Here is a 23,521-nt window from a genome sequence, read left to right as displayed (position 1 = left end):
CCAGAGAGTCACGGTGAAAATCTGCTTAACTAGAGAAAAATTCAGTTAAATGTTCAAATTTGTATTTCTGGAGGCTGAGTGTGGACCAGCTGGAGAATGAGAAAGTCCTGGGGGTCCCAGTCTCAGGGAAATCCTCATACGTCTGTGTGCTTTTCTTCCAGAAACTCTACCGTGTTCTGACAATGAAGGATTGGGAAAGGGTCCCTGTGGCTCTGGCAGAAGCAGAAGAGTACCTACTGTGAAATCCTCTCAATGCATTCTCAGTAACAAGGTCTTCCCAGATGGCTCAGTGGTAAAGAATCCACCTACAATCTTGGAGACACATGTTCGATCCCTGGGTTGGGAAGGTCCTCAGAAGAAGAAAATGGCAACCTACTCTAGTATTCTTGCCTGGGGGACCCCGTGGACAGGGGAGACTGGCACACTGCAGTTCATAGGATCGCAGAAGAATCAGACACGACTTGGTGACTGAACAACAAAAATATCAGATTCTTATCCCACCTAAAAGGACCTTCTGCCGCTTTATCTCCATCTAGCATTTTTCTCAAGGAAAGGGGAAAGTATAGCTAAGAATCATAGTGAATGTCACAACTTGGGGACAGTATTATCAAAAGATAACTACATAAAATATTTAATCACAAGATTAGAGATTAATTCTTTTCCCACACCTTACCACCACATCAACAGGGTTGTATATAATAATAGTAGGATATAGTCGAAAGTCGCAAGACTCAGATGCTCTGTGTTGGAGTACTTTATGGAAGTCCAGAGTAAAAATAGGAAACACAGAAATGTCCTTAGAAGCATTTGCATCTGCTGTCACTTACAGTAAATGTTAAAAAATAACTCATAGCTGTTTTAACATAAATCTTCACACTAAATACCTATTTATTTGTTTCTATACCTGTTTGGAACAAATTGTAGAACATATCAAAAGATAAGAAAAAACAAATTATAAGAGAGTGATCTTTGAACCAAACACAGAAAAAATGCAAATTTTGGAATTCTAGCGAATTTCATTTGGCTGTAATCAATATGTTAAGAGCCTTAATTGAAAAAAACAGACAACCTATAAAAGAAATAATATGAGAAGAAATATTGAAATTCTAATGAAAAATAAATACCAAAAATCAGAAACTTTGTAACATAAATGAAGAATTCCTTCAGTGAAGTTATCACTGAACTCTGGTCAGCCATAAAAGGAATCAGCAAACTTAAAGACAGATTAAGAGAACTGTCCCAAACTGACATGTGAAAATAAAAAATTTATATTTTTTTAAAAGATAGATTACACAAGAACTGTGGGATGATTATTAACAGCAAATGTATATGTAATTAAAATAAGAAGGAAATGATGTATACAATAGAGCTAAAGCAATATTTGATGTAATAATAGTTTGGATATGTTTCAGAAACAATGACAAATACCACACCACAGAACCAAGAAGCTTAGACAACACCCAACAGGCTAAATAACAAAAACATGTATATTCAGGCATATCATTTTCAAACAACAGAATCCCAAAAAAAGGTGAAAACCTTGAAAGAAACCAAAGGAAAATTATCAAAATAAGAGTAAGGTTGCAAATTAAAATAGACCTTTAATAAGAAAATATGCAAGCAAAAAGAAATCAGATGATATATTTTATGTTAAAAAAAATCTGAGAATTCAGTACCAGAGAAGTGATCCGTGAATTGCCAAGGAGAAACAAAGAGCTTCTCAAGCAAAAAATGAGAAAATACTTATCATCAGCAGAATTTCTCTGAAAGAATTGTTAAAATGATTTCTTAATGAAGAAGAAAAATTATATGGGTCAGAAAATAAGATCTACAAAAAAAGAAAAAATAGAGAATGTATAAACGAAGGTAAAACAAATGATGTTAACTTTTTTATTCATAATTAACCTAACACATGACTATTCAGAGTAACAATAGTGGCAGTGTATCTGTTGATAATGGTATATGGCAAAATAAGATGAATGATAGCAGTGCTCAACAAGGAATGAAAAGGTGAATTGGGCGTACTCTGTTTTACATGTGAAGTGATTTAGTGTAACTTGAAATTGGGCATAGATTAGTAAAAGTAATTATACAGTAAACTTCAGAGGAAACATTAAAGTTTTTTTTTTTTATAGAATTTAATTGATATGCTGAGAGTAGAGAGAAAATGGAATCTTACAAAATACAAAATTATAACTGGAGAAGATGGGGAAAAGAGAAAAAAATAAGGAAAAAATGAACTAAGTAGAATAAAAGTTGCACACATGTAAGATATTAATCTAGTTATATTAATAATCACTTTTAAGGGCAATAATCTAATTACAACTAAAATCAGAGTGGAGTAAAAAAAGAAAAAGACCCAACTCTTGTTTGAAAGAAACTAACCATAAATATAAGTTCTTATATACTTTAAAAGAGTAGAAACTATATTCCATGGTAATATTAAATGAAAAAATTAGCATTAAGAGTAGTGTATGAGTCCATTTATATAATTATCTGGGAAAAGGAAAAGAAATGGAATTTTACAGAAAAAAAGAGTGAACCTTTATTATGGAAATATGAAAAATATCATTTAGGCCAGGAAATCGCAGAATGGTATGCTTAATGTGACAAAATAATATCACTTTGTTAAATATATAAAAGTTTCACTGAAAGGGCATAGGGAAAAGTTTGCTGAACTAAATAATTTTCATAATGAGTGAAAAACTTAGAAATAAATGCAAAAGTAACCATGCATAGCACTTCTCTCTAACTGATAAAGTTTCTTGTCAGTTAATAATTTGAAACCACTATACATACATCCTAGAATTAATTGTACTGTTAAGTACATGAATGATGGATTGTTGGACATAACCTTCTTATAGCATGGGAGTTTATTACAGGTAAGCAAAAAGAGAAGGCCAGAATATTATATGGCATAATAAATATAGCTTTAAAACATCAATATTGAATTCATATTACTTTAATATAGATGCAAATGCATACATATAGAAATATTTATAGATATTTACATATCATATCTTATTCCATCTGATGAGAGAGCCTAGAAGCTATGACACCCTCGTAGCAAGGACCATACCTATTTTCCAGATATAAGTTTTTAATAATACTCTCCAATCAAAGAAGCCAGGGCTCTTAGAAGAAATGGCTGATTCAAACCCTGGGGGAGGAAATATACAAGATAAATCCTAATATCTTGTAGTGCCAGAAACTAAGGATATGCTCCAAAACAAACAATAACAAGAAAAATACCACCAACAACAAACATACATATATACATACATAGATGGGATACGTCAGAGAAACACAAGAGCCATTCAAAGAGCTTCCATTAGTCAAAGCTGGAAAAAAATTGATAACATAATATTGAATTTTAACCCAAAGTACAAAATAAATATATATAAATTCATACTTATAAAAATAAATGATCAGATAAATAAGTAGAAGGAAACAGATGAATTTTCCCATGCAGAATAATTCTGAGTATATGTCCTATAAGCTTTACATCTAAATGTGTGCTGTTCATAGTGACTTGTTTTCAAGAGTACAATAAGCAAAGGGGAAAATATAATTAACTTTATAGTGAAGAAACCTGACAAAAACTACTTCAACCGAGTGATCAAGGTTGACACCAACCGTGGTTAGTCACGTTATTAGTATGTACCCTGTATGATGGGATGTAAATGTCACTTTTCCTCTATGCTGCTGCTGCTGCTAAGTCACTTCAGTCATGTCCCACTGTGTGCGACCCCACAGACTGCAGCCCACCAGGCTCCCCCGTCCCTGGGATTCTCCAGGCAAGAACACTGGAGTGGGTTGCCATTTCCTTCTCCAATGTGTGAAAATGAAAGGTGAAAGGGAAGTCGCTCAGTCGTGTCCGACTCTTAACGACCCCATGGACCGCAGCCTACCAGGCTCCTCCATCCATGGGATTTTCCAGGCAAGAGTACTGGAGTGGGCTGCCATTGCCTTCTCCGTTTCCTCTATGATTACCCTAAATAAACCCATAACTTCAGTGTAATCTTGAGAGAAACATCAGGCAAGTCCCAACTTAGGAAATTTTCCAAATTCCTTGACCAGTAAGTACTCCTCAAAACTGTCAAGATCATCAAAGCAAGGAATATCTGAGAAACAGGCATCACTCAAGAAGTCTAAGGAAACATGATGACTAAATGCAATGTGGTATTCTGGATGGGCTCTTAGGACATAAAAAAGTATATTAGGTTAAAATTAAGACTCTGAATAAAGTATGGATTTAGTGATAGTATTCAGTTCAGTTCAGTTCAGTCACTCAGTCGTGTCTGACTCTTTGTGACCCCTTGGGCTGCAGCACATCAGGCCTCCCTGTCCATCACCAAATGCCAGAGTTTACTCAAACTCATGCCCATTGAGTTGGTGATACCATCCAACCATCTCATCCTCTGTCATCCCCTTCTCCTCCTGCCTTCAATCTTTCCCAGCATTAGGGTCTTTTCAAATGAATCAGCTCTTCACATCAGGTGGCCAAAGTATTGGAGTTTCAGCTTCAGCATCAGTCCTTCCAATGAATATTCAGGACTGATTTCCTTTAGGATGGACTGGTTGGATCTCCTTGCAGTGATAGTATTAATATTAATGTAATTGTTCATGTATCAATATCAGTTCATTAATTGTAACAAAGATACCATTCTAAAGTTATATGTGTTTATTAAAGGAAACTGCAAGTGGAATGTATGGAAATTCTTAGTAATATGCAACATTTGCAGAAAAAGTAAAATGCGTCTAAAGAAGAATATCAGTTCAGTTCAGTAGCTTAGTCGTGTGCAACTCTTTGGGCCCCATGAATCGCAGCACGCCAGGACTCCCTGTCCATCACCAACTCCTGGAGTTTACTCAAACTCATGTCCATTGAGTCGGTGATGTCATCCTACCATCTCATCCTCTGTCGTCCCCTTCTCCCGCCTTCAATCTTTCCCAGTATCAGGGTCTTTTCAAATGAGTCATTTCTTCGCATCAGGTGGCCAGAGTATTGGAGTTTCAACTTCAGCATCAGTCCTTCCAATGAATATGTTCATGTAGACCATGTTGCTGATCCACTCAGAACCTTTCCAAAACAATCCTGTCTTTTTCAGAAGTAAAGCCTCTTACCACTGCTTGTAAGCCCTTGTGTGTCCAGGTCCACACTGTGAGATCAGTCTGCTATGTCCACACTGGCCTGTTTCCTGTGTCTTGGTATGTTACTGCCTTTAGTTCTTTCCACTTGATTTCATTCTTTTTGGAAAACAAATTACCCTAAAAACTGCCAATATCACATATTAAAGAGATACTCCTTGGGTCACCTGATGCAAAATATACCTAACCATCCTTACCCGTCATTTTACCCTGCTTTATTTCTTGTCATAATATTTATTCCTACCTGCTATATATGTATGTAAGTATTTTCATGTGTCTGTGTTTATTAAACATCTATTTCTCTCAACTTATATATGATTCATGTAAAATTACTTTATTTACTATGGGTGAACACTATAACTCTACAATCTAGAGCAGTTTGAGCATAAGAATGCTTAAGAATATTTGTTAAAGATGAGTGACTAAGTTGTTTTAATTTCATTAAGTTACATGGGTGACTGCATGCTAAGTTGCTTTAGTCGCGTCCCACTTTTTATGGCTCCGTGGACTGCAGTCCTCCAGGCTCCTCTGTCCAGGCAAGAGGAGCAACGCCTGCAAAACGAGTCCAGGCAACTGGGGTTGGTGGCCGTTTCCTTCTCCAGAAATCTTCCTGACCCAGGGGTTGAATCCGAGTCTCCTGCATTTCCTGAATTGGCAGGCAGGTTCTTTACCACTAGTGCCGCCTGGGAAGCCCCATTAAATAACATGTTTATGCTAAGTCGCTTCAGTCATGTCTGACCCTTTGTGACTCTGTGGACTGTAGCCCACCAGGCTCCTCTGTCCACGGGCTTCTCCAGACGAGATTCCTGGAGTGGGTTGCCATGCCCTCCACCATGGATCTTTCCGACCCAGGGACTGAATCCACATCTCAGGTTTCCTGCGATGGCGGGTGGGATCTTTACTAGTAGCTCCACCTGGGAAGTCCGCTAAATAGCATTATTCCCCATAAAAACTGTAGTGAAAAAATATCTTAAGTTTTAACAATATTGTTTGACATGCGTGTTGAAAGTAGCAAAGGTAAAGATATAAATCAAATATCACTACTTGGAAGCATATATATGTATATATATATGTGTGTAATATACATATTGATATATATATGTGTAATAAGTACAAAGGGAATATTTAATTAACAAAAGTGTAAACATTAATGATCCCATTTACAGAAATAATGACTGAAAATTAAAACAGAAGCTAGTCTTATTTTCATGTCTTATATCATACTAATCTATTACTAAACTTTTTTCAGCTTGTCATGGCATGTGGATTGTTGATCCATGAAGCACTCACCATTCAATGAAAAGAAAAAAAAAGGTTTATATATTTCCTTCTTCAAAACATACAGCACCCTCAAAATGTTTTTTTTCCTGCTATTTAAAGAGATTTCTGACAGAAATGCTAGTTTTGACATATATAGTATATTACCATTTCAGATTGTGCTGTGATTTATATTGACTTTAATCCAACCTTATTTTGATCTATGTATAAAGTGTTAGAAATGAAATTTGATATTTTTCCTCAGATATAAAATTTATTAACCACGTCCAAACTCAGGGTGAGTTATTTGTTAGACCCTAGTGCTGCTAGTCACAATCTTTTTGAACTGCATGATGTGTGACTAGGAATTACTTTATGACATCATAGCCAAAGTAGATAGAACCTTACTTTAGATTAAAAGTAAAAGCATAATAAAATAGATAAACATACTGTTTTATATTCACATTGTATATTGAATTAGGACCTACAATATAGTGAAGGGATTCACTTATTGTCAATATTTATACTTGGAATTACTCTATTATCACACTGATAGCAGGATTTTGCCATAACCGATGTTCTATGCAGGAAACTACTAGTCCTGCATGTAGCATTGTTAAATCTTTCTCTAATTATATTGATTAGATTATTTGTATTATCAAGCTAAAAATATTTACTAGTTCTTCTCACATATGTAATATAATTTTAAAATTGATTAATAAAGTTGCTCTTTTCCACTTAACTACCACAAATGGTATATCATTTTAGGCACGATTTGGATAGTTCATTTATAGACAGAGCTCTTCAGGTGTTATTTGGAGAAACACTTAAATTTCAAATAAAACTCATAAATCGTGGCCTTGTCATTCAATATCCTGAGAAAATTATTTACATAGACTCTTTGAGATATTTTTATTTACAATTTTATAAAATTTCATGAATATGTATCACCATTAAATGCTAAGTTTTACTGTTGATTTACCAAATTGAATTTTAGGAAGAAATAGTTACGTTCTGAGAATATCAGGTTACCCTGAGTAGATATTCCTTTGTTGTCATCGGGGACCCCCACATATAATCATATTCAATTAATTATATATTGTTTATTTATATGTCAGAAATTGTATTGTTTGCTCCTTCCATAGCCACAGATTTATTTAGTACCCCTTTAAAAAAAAAGAAAGAAAAAAAGAACATCACACAAACAACAAACCTCCAAGTCTGCAACTTGCTTGATATCTGGAAATTCAAGAATTTATGAGATTCCTTTTCATTATTTTCCTAAAATTCCCAAGAGATATTTATATACTTCACAAAATTTCCCGGCTTCTCCTTATGACCTCACCCAATCATCTAGGTCTTACTGCAGATCACATTTTGCCAACTCATAACTGTTTCCTACTAATATTTATTTTAAAAGGCCATTGTCTCAAAGCTACAATATGACCTAAAATATTACCAAACATTTTTGACATTATTAGAAAGAAATTAACAAAGAAATACTTAAAGAAAATAAACCAATTTTTAAACAATCGACTGACTTGTATTCCCTATTGTAGAAAATAATCTTGATATTGCCTTCAAATCAGTACAGCTTCATTAAGGTTTTATTTCTCACCAACAACAATCCTTTTAAAAATTTCCAATTAAAGTAAAACATTTTCAAGTGAGAATTTGAACCTCAGGAAAAAGAAGCAACAAATTTATATCTGGAAAATTTCAAACATACACAAAAAATATCTGCAAAAATCAAATGAACTTTCTCTTTGTATCCAGTACCCAATTTCAACAATGATGAGCTCATAGTCAATCTTATATCATTTAAACCCAAACTTAACTCTCAAAATCAACCACTAACAAAGTTACTTGAACCTTATATTAGACACAGTATGATCTAATTTATTAAATTTTTAGTACATTTTCTCTAAACAACAAAGAAACAATTGGAGAAATATGACCACTTGCTTGATTTTGTTGGCATTAAATAATTACTGAAAAACTTTGTGATTGTGATTTGATTCTTTGTTAAAAGATGTAATGGTTTGACTTGTGTGTGTATGTGAGTACATAAGCATATTCTATAATAGAAAACCAGATGATGACTTTCTATCTTGCGTTATTTTAGCATTTTTTCTATTATTCAAAAATAATTTTAAATACATAGCATAACAATGGCCCAGTGCCTTGAACCTGGAGTAAAAATCAGATTAAAAAATTTTTTTAATTAGTGTTAATGTTGTTAGTGTATTTTGACCCACATAAAAGAAAAATAAACAAATGGGACCTAATTAAACTTAAAAGCTTTTGCAAAATGAAGGAAACCATCAGCAAGGTGAAAATAAAGCGTTCAGGATGGGAGAAAATAATAACAAATGAAGCAACTGAGAAAGAATTAATCTCAAAAATATACAAGCAACTCCTAAAGCTCAACTCCAGAAAAATAAGTGACCCAATCAAAAACTGTGCCAAAGAACTAAACAGACATTTCTCCAAAGAAGACATACAGATGGCTAACAAATACATGAAAAGATGCTCAACGTCACTCATTATCAGAGAAATGCAAATCAAAACCACAATGAGGTACCATCGCATGCAGGTCAGAATGGCTGCTATCAAAAAGTCTACAAACAATAAATTCTGGAGAGTGTGTGGAGAAAAAGGAACCCTCCTACACTGTACTGTTGGTGGGAATGCAAACTAGTGAAGCCACTATGGAAAATAGTGTGGAGATTCCTTAAAAAAAACTGGGAATAGAACTGCCATAGGACCCAGCAATCCCACTGCTGGGCATACACACTGAGGAAACCAGAATTGAAAGAGACACATGTACCCCCAGTGTTCATCACAGTGCTGTTTATAATAGCCAGGACATGGAGGCAATCTATATGTCTATCAGCAGACAAATGGATAAGAAAGCTGTGGTACATATACACAATGAGATATTGCTCAGCTATTAAAAAAGAATGCATTGAATCAGTTCTAATGAGGTGGATGAAACTGGAGCCTATTATACAGAGCAAAGTGAGTCAGAAAGAAAAACACCAGTATAGTATATTACACATATATATGGAATTTAGAAAGATGGTAATGATGACTCTAGGTGAGACAGCAAAAGAGACACAGGTGTAAAGAACAGACTTTTGGACTCTGTGGGAGAAAGCGAGGGTGGGATGATTTGAGAGAATAGCATTGAAACATGTATATTACTGTTAGGTAGTTAGAATAGGAAACAGGAGTCCAAAATGGCGGTGGTTAAAGACAAGGAAGGGAAAAACCCATGAAAAAAGAACAAGGGACGGTCAAAGGAAGGTCTGAGGACCAGAGTGAGGACTTCGATATAACAAACAGCACTCCTGGCTAGCCCAATTTGCATAGGGCAGGCTCAGGGGGAGGGAAAACATATAAAAAGAAGAGCCAAAGGGCTGTCTCTCTCTCTCCTGCGCGCTGGCGTGCTCCTCTACTCTTTGGGTTGCCCTCACGCTTAGAGGATGGATTCTCCTGCTATCTTCTAAATAAAATCGAGTTGTAACACTGGTTTATTTAAGAGTTATAACACAGTTTGTCCAAGACCCAAGAGTTGTGACGCGCCAAGGGCTTTAATGTCAGTTGCTCCAAATCTTTGTTGTGATGAGACAGAACCGAGGAGCATACACTCGCCTGACATTACCATATGTGAACTAGATCGCCAGTCCAGGTTCGATGCATGAGACAGGGTGCTCAGGGCTGGTGCTCTGGGATTACCCTGAGGGATGGGATGTGAAAGGAGGTGGGAGCGGGATTCAGGATGGGGAACACATGTACACCCATGGCTGATTCATGTGAATATCTGGCAAAAACCACCACAATACTGTAAAGTAAATAGCCTCCAAATAAATAAATAAATAATTTTTAAAAGAAAAATTTTTTTAACTTAATAGCATTTAACCCACATTTATAGTTTGAAACAAGTTATTTCCACTTCAATAATTATGCTAGAATGAATCTGAAAACAAACATTTATTAAATCTCTGAAGCTCTTGATTTATTGTAAAGTATATTCTCAGTGACAACTGTGTCTGCTATTCTAAGTTCTAGAGTTGCTTCTACAAATAGAGCAGATAAGACCATTCTTTTATAAAATCTATAAAATGTTTAATGGAAAGAGGCAAGAAGAAAATAAAACAATCAATAGATAATTTCAGAATATTGAGTGATCAGACAATCATTAAGGCAACCAATTCTTAACACTTTAGAACTGGTAAAGTGAAGTTACTTTACTTAGGGTAATATAGTGAAATAATACATTTCTGAGTAATTTAGAGCTGTCTTTAATGTTATGAAAAGAAATCCAAATTTCAGAATGATCATTTCAATAATAGTTTCATCTTAATGAACTTTTTCAAACTAATTGCTCACAGATTAAATATCTTGCCTTCTTATTTCAAAACGCTGGTTTAGACCAGAAATTTCATTACTTTTTGGAGAACTTTACTAAAATATGACTATGGACGGAGGTTCATTACAGTACAGGAGACAGGAATCAAGACCATCCCCAAGAAAAAGAAATGCAAAAAAGCAAAATGGCTGTCTGAGGAGACCTTACAAATATCTGTGAAAAGAAAAAAAGCCAAAAGCCAAGGAGAAAAGGAAAGACATACCCATTTGAATGCAGAGATACAAAAAATTAGCAAGAAGATAAAAAGCCTTCCTCAGTGATCAATGCAAAGAAATAGAGGAAAACAATAGAATGGGAGGGACTAGAGATCTCTTCAAGAAAATTAGAGATACCAAGGGACCATTTCATCCAACGATGGGCTCAATAAAGGACAGAAGTTTATGGACCTAATAGAAGCAGAAGATATTAAGAAGAGGTGGCAAGTATACACAGAAGAGCTATACAGAAAAGATCTTCACGAACCAGATAATCACGATGGTGTGATCACTCACACTCACATAGAGCCAGACATCCTGGAATGTGAAGTCAAGTGGGCCTTAGAAAGCATACTACGAACAAAACTAGTGGAGGTGATGGAATTCCAGTTGAGCTATTTCAAATCCTGAAAGATGATGCTGTGAAAGTGCTGCACTCAATATGCCAGCAAATATGGAAAGCTCAGAAGTGGCCACAGGACTGGAAAATGTCAGTTATCATTCCAATCTCAAAGAAAGGCAATGCCAAAGAATGCTCAAACTACCTCACAATAGCACTCATCTCACAGTCTAGTAAAGTAATGCTCAAAGTTCTGCAAGCCAGGCTTCAGCAATATGTGAACCATGAACTTCCAGATGTTCAAGCTGGTTTTAGAAAAGGCAGAGGAACCAGAGATCAAATTGCCAACATCTGCTGGATCATCAAAAAAGCAAGAGAGTTCCACAAAAACATCTATTTCTGCTTTATTGACTATGCCAAAGTCTTGGACTGTGTGGATCATAATAAACTGTGGAAAATTCTGAAAAAATTGGGAATACTAGACCACCTGACCTGTTTCTTTGGAAACCTGTATGCAGGTCAGGAAGGAACAGTTAGAAGTGGGCATGAAACAACAGACTGGTTCCAAATAGGAAAAGGAGTACATCAAGGCTGTATATTGTCACCCTGCTTATTTAACTTATATGCAGAGTACATCATGAGAAACGCTGAGCTGGAAGAAGCACAAGCTGGAATCAAGATTGCCATGAGAAATATCCATAACCTCAGATATGCAGATGACACCACCCTTATGGCAGAAAGTGAAGAGAAATTAAAGAGCCTCTTGATTAAAGTGAAAGAGGAGAGTGAAAAAGTTGGCTTAAAGCTCAACATTCAGAAAACTAAGATCATGGCATCCCGTCCCATCACTTCATGGGAAATAGGGAAACAGTGGAAACAGTGTCAGACTTTATTTTGGGGGGCTCCAAAATCACTGCAGATGGTGATTGCAGCCATGAAATTAAAAGACACTTAATCCTTGGAAGGAAAATTATGGCCAACCTAGACAGTATATTAAAAGCAGAGATATTACTTTGCCAAGAAAGGTCCGTGTAGTCAAGGCTATGGTTTTTCCAGTAGTCATGTATGGATGTGAGAGTTGGACTGTAAAGAAAGCTGAGCGCCAAAGAATCGATTCTTTAGAACTGTGGTGTTGGAGAAGACTCTTGAGAGTCCCTTGGACTGCAAGGAGTCCATTCTAAAGGAGATCAGTCCTGAGTGTTCATTGGAAGGACTGATGCTGAAGCTGAAACTCCAGTACTTTGGCCACCTGATGTGAAGAGCTGACTCATTTGAAAAGACCCTGATGCTGGGAACGATTGAAGGCAGGAGGAACAGCGGACGACAGAGGATGAGATGTTTGGATGGCATCACCGCCTCAATGGACATGAGTTTGGGTAGACCCCGGCAGTTGTTGATGGACAGGGTGACAGGCGCGCTGCGGTTCATCGGGTCGCAAAGAGTCGGACACGAGTGAGCGACTGAACTGAACTGAACTAAGATATGACTTTACTAAGATTTAGAGCTCATGACTAGGCAATAAGAAGATTAAGGTTCTAGTCTCATCAGTAATGAGCCATCTGTCCTTGTAAAATCATTCCATTCAGTTGAAGAAGTTAGTTCCTCTGATGTCCTGTTTTTATTTCTGTAAAATTAAAGGACTGAACCAAATAATCTTTAACAATTTTTAAATTCTAAATTTTGAAGCACCTTCAGTCCAATATTTGGAAAAAAGTTTCTGCCAAAATAAATCATAAGAAATGCAGGATAGGCAAATCAAAGCACATTCTATAAATTTAGAGATAATGAGGGCTGAATAATTTACCATCTGTAATAATTAGAAGGTATATTTACATTTTATATACAGAAAATCAAGTTACACTCATTTATATTTCTTAGAAATATTTGCACATTTTAATTGCCTTTTCTGTGTCCTTTTCTATTTTAAAAACATTTTGAGAATAATTATCTTTACTATATCACCTGAAAATCATGTGGGAATGTTATAAATTCTACTGAGGAATCATTCTTCAGTGAGATATTAAAGATTTGTTTTTGCATCCTGCTAAATTATTTCTGCTAGTTAGCACTCAAATATATATCTGGCCACTTGTACCAGGAGAATTTGAATTCTTGTAGAAGTATTTAAATTGACTTTCATTTTTGCAATTTTAAAATTGCAGGCAACACTTTAAATTTTGACCAATGTTTGTAAGAGCTATTGTTTTTAAAGGCTATGCACCAAGAATGCCTTACCAGTTGTTTAAAATTAACCTTAAACTTTTAATCGGAAAGCTGTTAGACTGTGTATATGAAATTGTTCGAAGATAGAAACCTCAGTAACTCTGAATTATCTCAACTCTCTTCCTCTCCATAAACAACTGACCAAAAATTCCTATTGATTATACCACAGAAGTGTTAGTTGTTCATTCATGGCCGTCTCTTTGCAACCTCAAGGACTGTAGCCTGCCAGGCTCTTTTGTCCATGGAATTTTTCAGGCAAGAATACTGATATAGGTTGCCATTTTCTTCTCTAGGGGATCTCCCAAATCCAGGGATTGAACCAGGGTCTCCTGCATTGCAGGCAGATTCTTTACTATTTAAACTACTAGGGAAGTACCTCAGAAGAGTATTTCAGATACAGCTAATCCTTAACATGCCCATTGTCTTGACTTGGTTCAGATCTTCAGTTTCCTTAGATGACTGATTGCAATAGCCTCCTGTTTTACCATGTCCTCCTCATCAACTTTTTCTGTATTCTTCTATGTCCCTAGATTAATCTTCTTATATGATTTTAAGTTGTATAAGAACAGAACCAATTCACTTCTATCTTTAGCACATAAGAGAATGTCTGATTCATAATAAATATAGTAGACAATCTATACATAGTAAACAAACATATCTTTTGAATACATAGAAATGAATGAAAAATAAAATAACTTTTATTTTGAAAATGTAGCCTTTAAAACTTAGAGTGCTTTATTTTACTTTCAGTATGAAATCAATATTGTTTAGACTTTTCAATTCTCAGAAGTTAAATCATTCAGTAATCTTCTGTTTAGACTTTTCAATTCTCATAAGTTAAATCATTCAATAATCTTCTGTTTCCACATCATAATTTGCCAACTTTCTAACACTAATATTTTTGTTTTAAAATGTCTACTTGTACAATTCTCCCATCGAACTCCAATAATGTCAAGAAAAAAGAGTGTCTCCTTCATATTAAGTCCTTATGGTCTATTATAATGCCTGATATTTGCTCAATCAAATCTTAATGAATGGATGCTCATTGAAAAATGCAAATTCAATAGTTTACTTCTAAACTAGGTTTGAAACCCTGTAAGTTACTGATTCCAGTTAGATTAGTTGTCATATTAAGCTTATTTATTATTACATGACCAGACTTTAGCATGTTATTGCCCTTAATGTCTGATCTCTGTATATTGCAGTGATACAATTGGCCAATAATACTCAATATTGAAAATACAAGTGATTTTTGATGCCGGAAGAAGGTTTTTTGTTACTTTGGAGAACTGATAGAGAAAAGAGCTTGTTTAATATAGAACATTTTTTGATTTGTAAATGGTGATAGTATACAATTGTTTACAAAGAGTTACTGATATAATTCAAGAGAAAAGTATAATACTCATTCTCTCATTCCTAAGCCAATAACATCATATGGTTAATTTAGCAAGTGACATTGATATATTTTCAAATGTAAATCAAACTCCCATTGCCTCTATTAACCCCATTTGATCATGTATTATTTCTATAAATATATGGAATTTGTTGGGGCTTGCCATGTGACACTAGTGTTAAAGAATCCTCCTGCCAATGTAGGAGGCACAAGAGACACAGGTTCGATACCTGCACTGGGAAGATCCTCTGGAGTATTAAATGGCAAACCACTCCAGTATTCTTGCCTGGAAAATTCCATGGAAGAGGAGCCTCGTGGTCTGCAGTCCATGGGATTAAAAAGAGTTAGACACTATATTAACCAATATTTTCATTGTACTTTTCCTATTTTGTAAATTTGTTCAGGTTGTATTGGCCTCAAAAATGAAGTTGGAAAGTGTCATCTATTCTGAAAGAGTTTGTGTAAGACTGATGTTATTTCTTTCATGTAATTATTTCAAGAGATGCAGAGAATGAAGGTGCATCTTTCACAGTTCATCATCATATAAGCCTCAAAAACAATCTACCAGCCTCTACTGAAAGATTGTGAAGGATTATGACTAAGATGTAAGATGGTCCTTGAGCTTCCTTGTCATTTATTAGCAAAGAATGAACTGATAAAGATGCTTGTCTTTAAATAGAGCATCCACAAATACACTCTTGGGTGTATCAAAAATAAGGTTATTTAAAAAGGAAGAATCTCCTGTAGGAAGAAACAAGATGTCATGGAACTCACTGGGCAAGAAGAAACACTGAAGGATAGGAATCAGGACTTAGTCAAGGACAATCCCTTAATCTTAGATTGCAAGACCCTATTTTTTTTTTTTTTTTTTCTGCTCAAGGGGAGTGCAAAATTGCTGTGTATCAGTAACTACTGTATGTTTTCCATTCTTTCTCATTTTCAAAAAGTGGTTTATTGCAGTTACCCTGTTCTCTATCATTGCATATTAAATGTATGATGCATAGATAACTTGCTTTTGTTTTATTTCATAAACCTCTGAATTAAGAGGAACTAAACCGAAACCTGATATGAAGACTAACATGTACTTCTTAGAAATGTAGAATTTTAACCAAATGTCAAGTCTAAAATAGACTTTGGAATTTCCTCCAGTAGGAAGTGGTTTAGTACATTTACTGTCCAGAAAGGAGAGCAAGCTAAATATTAAGTTGTAAGATATTCAGATGGCAGCATGTTCACAGATAATCTAATTTTCATTTTCAGGACACATGACTAAGATTTTATTCCCTCCTTCCGTCATGCATTGAACTAAATTCAGTGGTTTTGTGACTTGATTTGGATAATGAAATGTCACCAGAGTCTTGAGAAGCCAATTTCCTGTTTGCCGCTTTCCATCTTACTTATGTGATAATGCTTTCAAGATCCTAGCTTGCAATGGACAGAACTGCTCCTTGACCTATGATTGACATATAGTGTGAACAATAAATAGATGTTTGTTTTGTATGTTAAGTCATTTGGACTTTGAAGTTTTTGCTACTGCAGCATAATTTATCCTATCCTGGTACTCATTCGATATCTGGAGAAAAAAAAATTAAAGAGAATATTTCACAGTGAAATCTGTATGGATTGAAGACACTGATGTTAAAGTTAAAATGAGAAGGAAGATAGCATAAAATAAAAATTTTTCCTAAACAGAAGAATGTCTTAAATTAAACAATAGATGCACAAACTACAAGGAAAGGTATGGAAATATCAATGGTAATATATATAAATGTATATCTATAAATCATAATCATAACATTTCATTAAAAATAGATTTTCTGGTTGTGAGAATATATTTACACATAAAAGAGGGAACTACTATATAGACTATATAGACAGGAAATACAGTAAAGAAATAATCAAAACATACAAAGAAGCCATTTACAGAAGAGGAAGCCCAAAGAATCAGCACAAAAAGTGATGTTCATATTCTTTAATAACTAGAAGAATGTAAACTACGCCAGGAGAAAATAAACACTTTTCTACTTATCCAACTAGAATTATAGAAATTAGAAAGAATACTATATTCATGCCTAGCAGCTAGAAGAGTACTTGGAACATCACATGTATAGATAGATATTTGAGGAATAAATGAAAAAAGTAATACCAAATTTTGCAAGTATGATGACATGATGATTCAGAAATGCACATGTAAGAGTGAGTTTGGTGCAGTGAATCTGAAGACAAATCTGTGAGTACTTAACCAAATTTAATATATTATCATCTATGATAAAAAATTCCTAACCCCAAATTAAGCATATATATGTTCACAGGAGAGCATGTATTAGGCTGTTCATCTTAGCACTATTGAGATTATGAGTATTCTGAAACAGTCTAGGAATATTAAACATGTATCTTGAAAGATCAACACATTTTCCTTTTCCTTGCTATTTATTTTTCTTCTTTCTTGAAACACTGCAAAAAAAAAAAAAAATCTGTGGACACCTTTGGTAACCTACTCTAGTGATTTTTTGTTTTCCTTCAAAGCCTTAATTGTTTTAACTTTAGATATGCTCTTGAATTTAAAACCATGTCCACCTGTGCTAATATATATAAGCTGAAGTAGAGATCAGAGGAGCATATTATAATAATATTTTAAGTAACATGAATCAACTGCACTTCAATAAAAAGAGCTCAGGTAGATTACTGTTTTCCTCTTTTCTCTTTTTATCACATATTATTTATTAAATTCTTACATATTATTTGTAGTAGTGAATATGGAAATACTTTATATTTTAATCTTCTCAACTGTTAGCCATAAATAAGTTTCTTTCTTTTCTTGCTTCCCCATACTTTTATTACTTCATTTCGTCACTTGAATCTCTCCTGCCTTCCTTGATCATTATATTTTCTGAAAGTACCACTTTCTTCAGTTCAGTTCAGTTCAGTCGCTCAGTCGTGTCCAACTCTTTGCGACCCCATGAACTGCAGCATGCCTGGCCTCCCTGTCCATCACCAACTCCCAGATTTTATTCAAACTAATGTCCATCGAGTCGATGATGCCTTCCAGCCATTTCATCCTCTGTCGGGCCCTTCTCCTCCTGCCCCCAATCCCTCCCAGCATCAGGGTCTTTTCCAATGAGTCAACTCTTTGCATGAGGTGGCCAAAGTATTGGAGTTTCAGTTTCAGCATCAGTCCTTCCAATGAACACCCAGGATTGATCTCCTTTAGGATGGACTGGTTGGCTCTCCTTGCAGTCCAAGGGACTCTCAAGAGTCTTCTCCAACACCACAATTCAGAAGCATCAATTCTTTGGTGCTCAGCTTTCTTCACAGTCCAACTCTCACATCCATACATGACCACTGGAAAAACCATAGCCTTGACTAGACGGACCTTTGTTGGCAAAGTAATGTCTCTGCTTATTGATATGCTGTCTAGGTTGGTCATAACTTTCCTTCCAAGGAGTAAGCATCTTTTAATCTCACAACAGCAATCACTATCTGCAGTGATTTTAGATCCCAAAAAAATAAGGTCTGACACTGTTTCCACTGTCTCCCCATCTATTTCCCATGAAGTGATGGGACCACATGCCATGATCTTAGCTTTCTTTATGTTGAGCTTTAAGACAACTTTTTTACTCTCCTCTTTCACTTTCATCAAGAGGCTCTTTAGTTCCTCTTCACTTTCTGCCATAAGGATGGTGTCATCTGCATACCTGAGGTTACTGATATTTCTCCCAGCAATCTTGATTCCAGCTTGTGCTTCATCCGGCTTATGATGTACTCTGCATATAAGTTAAATAAGCACAGTGACAATATACAGCCTTGACATACTCCTTTTCTTATTTGGAGCCAGTCTGTTGTTCCATGTCCACTTCTAACTGTTGCTTCCTGACCTGTATATAGGTTTCTCAAGAGGCAGGTCACATGGTCTGGTATTCTAATCTCTTTCAGAATTTTTCACAGTTTATTGTTATTCACACAGTCAAAGGCTTTGGCATAGTCAGTTAAGCAGAAATACATGTTTTTTTTCCCTGGAACTTTGTTGTTTTTCGATGACTCAGCATATGTTGGCAACTTGATTTCTGGTTCCTCTGACTTTTCTAAACCAGCTTGAACATCTGAAGATTCATGGTTCCCATATTGTTGACGCCTGGCTTGGAAAATTTAGAGCATTACTTTGCTAGCGTGTGAGATGAGTGCAGTTGTGCAGTTGTTTGAACATTTTTTGGCATTGCCTTTCTTTGGGATTGAAATGAAAACTGACCTTTTCCAGTCCTGTGGCCACTGCTGAGTTTTCCAAATTTGCTGGCATGTTGAGTGCAACACTTTCACAGCATCATCTTTTAGGATTTGAAATAGCTCAACTGGAATTCCATCACTTCCACTTGCTTTGTTCATAGTGATGCTTCCTAAGCCCACTTGACTTCACATTCCAGGATGTCTGGTTCTAGGCGAGTGATTACACCATTGTGATTATCTGGGCTGTGAATATTTTTTTTTTAATTTATTTATTTTAATTGTAGTCTAATTACTTTACAATATTATGGTAGTTTTTGCCATACATTGAGATGAATCAGTCATGGGTGTACATGTGTTCACTGTCCTGGACTCCTCTTTCACCTCCCTCTCCATCCCATCCCTCTGGGTCATCCCAGTGCACCAGTGCTGACCACCCTGTCTCATGCATCGAACCTGAACTGGTGGTCTGTTTCACATATGATAATATACATGTTTCAGTGTATTCTCTTTGATCATCCCACCCTCACCTTCTCCCAGAGTCCAATAGACTGTTCTATGTATCTGTGTCTCTTTTGCTATCTCGCATATGGAGTTATCATTACAATCTTTCTAAATTTCATATATATATATATATACACACATATATATATATATATATGTTAGTATGCTATATTGGTGTTTTTCTTTCTGACTTACTTCACTTTGTATAATAGGCTCCAGTTTCATCCTCCTCATTAGAACTGATTCAAATATGTTCTTTTTAATGGATGAGTAATATTCCATTGTGTATATATACCACAACTTTCTTATCCATCCATCTGCTAATGGACATCTAGTTTGCTTCCATGTCCTAGGTATTATAAACAGTGCTGTAATGAGCAATGGCGTACACGTGTCTCCTTCAATTCTGGTTTCCTCGGTGTGTATGCCCAACAGTGGGATTTGCTGGGTCATATGGCAGTTCTATTTCCAGTGTTTTAAGGAATCTCCACACTCTTCTCCATAGTGGCTGTACTAGTTTGCATTCCCACCAACAGAGTAAGAGGTTTATGTTTTCTCCACACCCTTTCCTGCATTTATTGTTTGTAGATTTTTGGATAGCAGCCATTTTGGCCAGCGTGAGATGGTACCTCATTGTGGTTTTGACTTGCATTTCTCTGATAATAAGTGATGTTGAGCATATTTTCATGTGTTTGTTAGCCATCTCTATGTCTTCTTTGAAGAAATGTCTGTTTAGTTCTTTTTTGTACAGTTCTTCTTATCACATTTACTGTTACTTAAGTATTGGGTTAGCTAAAAGTTTCATTCAAGTTATTCCATAAGATGGCCCAGAAAAAACCACAAGGTAAGAATCACCATAATAATTTTTTTTGGTTATCTTATTAAAATTCAAGGAAATATTTTTATCATATAACAGGAAATTATCACACAAATACACAGAAACCTATAGCAGATTGAATGGACATTAGTTCAATTTATTGTCAAAGCCAGTCTCATCCATATAACCCCAAATAACAGAATTTAAAAATTACACATTACTTTATAGAAACCAAGATAAACAAGCCAAACCAACATTTTCATTTATAGATGATTTTGCCTTATTTGTATATATCAATTCACAGAAGCTTTATCTGTACTATGATGTATGTTGTCATTTGAAGGCAAATTAGTTAAAGATTTCTCTTCCATAATCTATTAGATCATGAAATTGATCATTATAATGATGACACTATTTGGAATATTTAGTGTTTCCAAAAATTATATTTTACACATTGTGCTTATTACTATTTTTGCTCATAGTAACCATTGAATAGGTTTATGTTTTTAATCTGCATTTTAGAGATGAAAGAAGTGGGGTACAGATGCTTTGTTCTTCGCTATAGAAGATGCTTTCCTCTTTACTATAGAAGTACCACATGAATAGCCAATATTTGGGTCCTGGCTATTTAAAAATACTACCTTGTACTGTAACATAGACCAAGACACATTGTAAACCAATTTGGAAATACGTTTGTCAATTCACCATCATGAAAGATTGAAAGCACATGTTCAGCAGAGTTAGGTGCACATATACAGAAACTTTACTTATAATTGGGCTTCCTGGGTAGCTCAAATGTTAAAGAATCTGCCTGCAATGTGGGAGGCCTAGGTTTGACTCCTTAGTTGGGAAGATCCCCAGGAGAAGGGAAAGGCTACCCACACCAGTTCTGGCCTGGAGAATTCCATAGAATGTATAGTCCATGGGTGGCAAAGAGTTGGACACAACTGAGAAACTTTTGCAATAACCTGCAGGGTTCGAGAGACTTGTTTAGGACTTTGAATAAAATGATGACTTAGTATGCTATAAATATATTTTTGAAGCACAAAAATGTACAATTTGTATATAGACAGTTTATTATACATAAATTAAACATGACTCACAGGTGGGGATCTCTAATATTTCTCCACAATATAGCTCAGAGCCTAGGCTGGTTATTCAAGGTATCATTTACCCTGGCAATAGATGAGTGTAGACCCTGAAAAAGTGCCAGCTCATTCAAGAGAAAGGAGAGTGAAAGAAATGTCTAGAATCAAATGAGTGTAAATAGAATGAGAAAGTGGAGTTAGGTCTAACTGGTAAGCAAGGTGATACTCCAGTGGAATTAGCAGCAAAGAATAATCACACAAATAAGAGTGTCTAAGTGAATGACTGTGTATGATGCAAAAACAACAACAAAAAATGCAATTTGAGTGACTCCCCCTAAAAAGAGTGTACAAGGTTATTCTGGGTTAGTTATACTGTGAACATTTTGTTGTTGTTGTTGTTCTTTAACTGAATCCTGACAGAGGTATAGGATATAAAGGAAGTGTGCATTCCAGACAGAGGAAAACAAGATTATAAAGCTGAAGGCATTATACAGTGCAGTATGTTCTGGAAGTGGATGGAGCCAAATACTATTCCATATTAAGAAATGAGAAAGAAAACAGTGGGGTAAAGATTTCAAAGGTAAGAAGAAGTTAATCATAAGCAATATTTTATTCCATTTCTAATATAAGATCTATTTTTGTAGTTAACAGTGACCACTGAATGATTTTAAGCATGGAAATAAAATAACTCAATTTGCATTTTATAGTACCTAGTTTGCAGTTGGGAAGAGACATTTGGTGGGGCATTCCTGGCCATGTGACTTTACATAACACTATACACTGTGATTCTAGATGATAATGTCCAAGACACTGTCAGATCAGAAAGTTTCCCAGGTGGTCAGGTGGTAAAGAATCTACCTGCCAATGCAGGAGAAGAAAAAGATGCAAGTTCAATTCCTGGATCAGGAAAATCCACTGGAGTAGGAAATGACAACCCACTCCAGTATTCTTGCCTGGAAAAATGAATGGACAGAGTAGCCTGACAAGTTACAGTCCATGGAGTCACAAAAGAGTTGGACGTGACAACGTCTGAGAATGATAATAAAACAAGAACTGAATTGAAAATGAGTAGGTAGGTTAAAAACAAATCTCAGAAAACAGGTTACATACTGTACCTCATTATACTATCCTAACCTTTCTTTTCTTATCAAAATTATATTACAATTCCACACATCATATATACATCATAAAATGAGGAAGATAACTATATACAGAGCCTTTTACATTTGATAATCATGTATTATATGATTTGCAACAATTTGCTTTATATTTCAATTTTTTTTTACATTTTATAAAGCTCTATCTTGTACTATCTCTTTTCATCCTAATGGCAGTTAGGTAATCAGAATACCACTTTTGGGGGAATTAGTTTTAGGTGAAGTAATTGAAATTTCAGGGGCCCCAGGGAGGTGATTAAGATTTTTATTCTGCGTGCAATGCTTAAAGATTATATAAGAACAATAAGGCTACAAACATTACTCATATAGACTCCCAATTTATTCAAGTTTAAGAGAAAAAAGAATGTAAGCAAAAACTATATTAAGTATTCAGTTTATCATGAATTTCCCAGAACATGCTCCTTTTAATTTAATGATTCTTTAAAAATGGACATTTAAAGCAGGAAACACAAAAGATATGCTGTAAGAAATACTATGGAGGAGTTATATATGTGGGTGGACATGAATCATGCTCACCTAATAGAATAGCTCTTGCTAAGCCTTTGAAATACTCTGTGCAATTAGTTTATTAGAGACATTTGCAAAATTATTATTTGCCTTGCTTTTGTGTCTGTGTTTCTTCTTGTGTCTTCCAAGTTGTGATCTGGTAATAAAGATATCTTGATATCTATTTAATCTTAGAAAAATATGAATTTAAATTTAGAATCAGTCTTTAGTATAGCC

The sequence above is a fragment of the Muntiacus reevesi genome, chromosome 8, assembly GCF_963930625.1.
Source record: "Muntiacus reevesi chromosome 8, mMunRee1.1, whole genome shotgun sequence".
Taxonomy (NCBI): domain Eukaryota; kingdom Metazoa; phylum Chordata; class Mammalia; order Artiodactyla; family Cervidae; genus Muntiacus; species Muntiacus reevesi.
This window is presented reverse-complemented; position numbering follows the sequence as displayed.